Source organism: Myotis davidii, unplaced genomic scaffold (genome assembly GCF_000327345.1).
Source record: "Myotis davidii unplaced genomic scaffold, ASM32734v1 scaffold132, whole genome shotgun sequence".
NCBI lineage: Eukaryota > Metazoa > Chordata > Mammalia > Chiroptera > Vespertilionidae > Myotis > Myotis davidii.
Genome location: NW_006285258.1, coordinates 1184461 through 1188764, shown reverse-complemented (window position 1 = coordinate 1188764; position 4304 = coordinate 1184461).

Below are 4304 nucleotides of genomic sequence, written 5' to 3'. Positions count from 1 at the left end.
CCACGAAGTTTCAATCGCACTGTACATGCGCGCCCACACGTGGTATTTTGTGGAAGAGCCACACTCAAGGGGCCAAAGAGACACATGTGGCTCACGAGCTGCTGTTTACCGACCACTGGGTTAGGTAATCATCTTCTGTCTTCCCGTTACATTGTATGTTGGAATAGGCAAGGTCTCCCCCTAACCCACCCCCCAAGCCTGTCCTGTTCCCCAGTCCTCTGGCCACTGCGTTCCCAAGTATTCGGGGAAGCAAGTCTTGGTGATGGAAGTTGGGGTGCATCCAGCTTCCCTCTGACCAGATGAGTAAACACTTGCAATCCAAACTGGCTGGCGGTGATAGAGTGGCTGCGTCAGCGCCGGGAGCCACAGACGTCTCTTTGCTGTTTGGTTTCAGATAAGTCGGGTTTGCTGAGACCAGGGCCAGGAGCGTAATTCCTGGTAAACCAGTCCTTTCGGGTCATTAGGTTGCAAAATCTCCAGCACTGTCCCGGTCAGAGGCTTTTCACAGCCCGATCTGTGTCTCCCGGACCCTGGCCTCCGTCTCTCTCCCTGCTCTCCCCTCTCCCGTGGCCTTTCCCCCATTTATGCACACATCTTTCAAGCATCTGATAACATCCAGCTGACTCATATTTGCTTCTGCATTGATTACTCTCTGCTGGATCTCTTCCTTCTCCTCGCCCCCCACATACCCAGGCCTCCTCCTCTGCTAACGCTTACACTGTGGAAGGTAACTGTTAGTTTGGCCTTTCTGGTTGGGTTAACTCCCCAAGAGAAAGGAATATTCTCTACTTTTCTTTTCTTTTTTTTTTCCCCCCTGAGCTAATAATGCCTTACTAAACTGTACTTGCTAATTGATTTCAGGGAAAATGGATTATGTTATTACTGACCAAGCGTTAGAGTGCCAGAACCTTTTCTGAGCCACTCTCAGCTTAGTTCGTAGGCGTGGAAGGGGAATGATGTAAGATTCAGCCTTAAACCCTTTCCAAACGCAGGGCTCAGGCAGCTCCTTACTTGAAGGCAAGGCGCCCCCTGGTGGAAGAATGCCGTCTCCTCAGAATGGTTGGACACCACCACCTTTAAACCTCTTGTCCCTTTTGGAAAGCCCTTCCTGAGGTTAAAGGGTAGATTAACTCTGGTTTTTAAAACAGGTAATTAACATATACTGTTTTTACTCCTGAATATAAAACTGGGCCCACTCATGTTATAAAATTTAGCAAATACAGCAAACAATAAAAAAAGATAAAAAGTCACCACAATCCCACCTTCCACAGGTAGCCAGCCACTGTTGTTATTCTGGTGCATTTTTGGTCTCCTATGGAAATATGTGAGCTATGTAAAGAATCTACATACGGCTACCTATGTAATAGAGAAGTTAAAATACAAATGTAACAGGTGAGGTCATAGATATACTTGTGCAATAGATGTCTCCCCCTCTTCACAGCAGCCTGGCTGAGCCCCAGGCCTTCAAGTCTTGGAGCCCCTGTGCAGCCCTGCAGCCCGCCCACACCCCACTTTTCAGCACTTCCTGCTCCCCTATCCCGCTCTCATAGTGTTTGCTTCAACACGTCACCTTTAATCTATTGTACAGTTTTCTTATTTCTTACTAGGAGCCCAGCACGCAAAATCCTGTGGGCCGCCCACCCACTGCCGCCCGATCTTGACACCCGAACTTCTCCACACAGAGCTCCAGCGCACCTGGCCCAGCCCCCCGACCCCTCTGTCCTTCTCTGGCCGCTTCAAGCCCTGCCCTCAGTGCCTTGGGTCGCCTTGGGCTGGTCCTGCCTTCTCCGGGCGCCTTCCCGCTTCTGCCCTGTCTCCGGAGCAATGCAGCGGCTCCCGGAGGAGAGCGTGGAAGCCTCCCGCCTGCTGTGCTGTGCTCCTTCCCCTGGCAGGTGGGCCGCTGGGCACTCAGAGTGCGAGCGGTGAGTGGCAAAGGACTGGTGAGGGGGGCGCTACGGGCTCTCACCCCCACCCTCCCAGGCATGGGCCTCCTCCGGCCGCCTCCCCACTTCCACCCCATCTCTGGGAGCAATGCCCTGCCGCGCAAGCACAGGCAGCCTCCTCCTTAGCAGTCGTGACTGTGACATTGTTAGGACAATTAGCATATTACATATATATATATATATTTGTTGTGGGTCTCCCACACCCTCAATGTCAGCTCCAAGAAGGTAGGATCTTGTTAGTTTTGTTCAATGATGTTTGTGTCCCAAATGCCTAGAGCAGTACCAAGCACACAGTATTATAATGACACACTAACCTAAACATTCTGTTTCTTTGTTATGGGGTGGGGCCACAACATTAGTAACAAAGAAACAGAATTTCCGGAGGATGAGACCCAGAAAGCAGGATTTTAAAAAGATTCCCAGGTGATTCTAATGTGCAGCCAAGGTTGAGAACCACTGGCAGGGGTGGGCAAACTTTTTGACTCGAGGGCCACAATGGGTTCTTAAACTGGACCGGAGGGCCGGAACAAAAGCATGGATGGAGTTGTTGTGTGAACTCATATAAATTCAAAGTAAACATCATTACATAAAAGGGTACCGTCTTTTTTTTTTTTAGTTTTATTCATTTCAAACGGGCCGGATCTGGCCCGCGGGCCGTAGTTTGCCCACACTGGCCTAGAGTCTAGCCTAGAGACTCTAGTCTAGAGGCAAAGAGGGCGTCATGGCTCCACCTCACCACAAGGGGGCACCCTGAAGCAAGACCCTAGGCTGCGTTTACTGACACCATGAAGAGAGGAGCCAGGATTACCAAGAATTGCTTTTGTAAGAATCTCTTTTATTCTTTTCAGTGCCCATGAGCAGGTCATGTTGGGACACTGGTGGCAAGCAGGGCTGCCTCTGAATGCCTTCCTCAGGGCAGCGTAGATGCCAGGCATGCCCCGCCCTGTGGCTGAGCCTGCGCCAGGTCACCCGCTGTTCTTAGCCCAGCAGGTACCCTCTCCTTCCCTCACTACAATGCCACTGGCTACCTTTCCCCCCTCTTTGGCCCAGTCCACCCACACCTTCCATCTCCGTGGGGGGCAGGCCCTGGGTCCCAGGCCTCCTAGGACAATTGCCAGTCCTCAGTTACTGGAAAACAGCTTTAAAGATATAAATAGCAGCAGTAAAGGCTGTGGTCAGAGCTGTCAAACCACAGTCAACCCAACTTCTTTCTTTTGAAAACTGACTTCTGAGAAATGGTCTTCACTCCCTGAAGAGCTGGTCTGTCTCCAGCGGGGAACTCCAGTTCCTTAAAGGTGTAGGCCACCTGTGGGGGCGATGGCCTCCCTTAATCCGACTTTGCCTGACTTTCCAGCAGGAAACCAATTTCATAGCCAAATTGGGCCTTTTCTGGATGTGCAATTGATGCTTAATATATTTCTTTCAAAACAAACTTACTCTTCTTGCTTTAGCTGCTTGATTTTTTGGGTGATGGAAAAACATGATTGCAATCATGCTGAAATCCTTTGGTTTCTGTAAAGCTTCGATGAAATGAGCTTTATTTTTTATGCTATTCTCTTGCTTCCTGTTAAAACACCGATTCCAGGATGATCTATCTTGGGAGCACAGATTACAGAGTAATTATTATTTTGGTTCCAAATATAAAACAGGCAAAAAAAAAAAAGCACAAATGAATTTGCCTGTATTTTGGATAAACCCAGTGTTTTCCTATCAGACCTTTTAGGTCTTTTCCCTGGCTTGCTGCTCTAAGAAGTGCCACCCCCTTACTGTCAAATACTATAATTCTCCACACTTGTGAAGAGAAAATAGTTGTGTGTGTGGTGGAGTTTTATGTGCTCTTTCATTTCAGCAAAATGAGGAAGTAACCAGGAAAGAAGACAGGAATATAAGAACAGGAGACCCAATAGGGGAGAAGAGTGAGGGAATCCCGTAAGGATGACAGCACAGGGACATTGCAGGATGACCGTGCGTACCAGGTGCAGAGGACAAGCCCAGGTGCGAGCAGGTCAGGGACTCTGGGAGACAGTTCTTCAGGAAGAGAAAATGTATAAAATACCAGACGTGAATAAAGGTCTTGAGGAGATATTTAAACAATGGATAGAGAATTCAAGAATGGATTACTGAAAAGTAAATAGAAAACTAATAAAAAACTAATCAGGTGAACAATTAAGACAGTTATTAATTCAAGGAAACAAATGAGAAGTAATCATAGTTCAAGAAAGGAGAAGTAGCCCTAACCGGTTTGGCTCAGTGGATAGAGCTTCGGCCTGCGGACTCAAGGGTCCCAGGTTCGATTCCAGTCAAGGGCATGTACCTTAGTTGCGGGCACATCCCCAGTGGGGAGTGTGCAAGAGGCAGCTG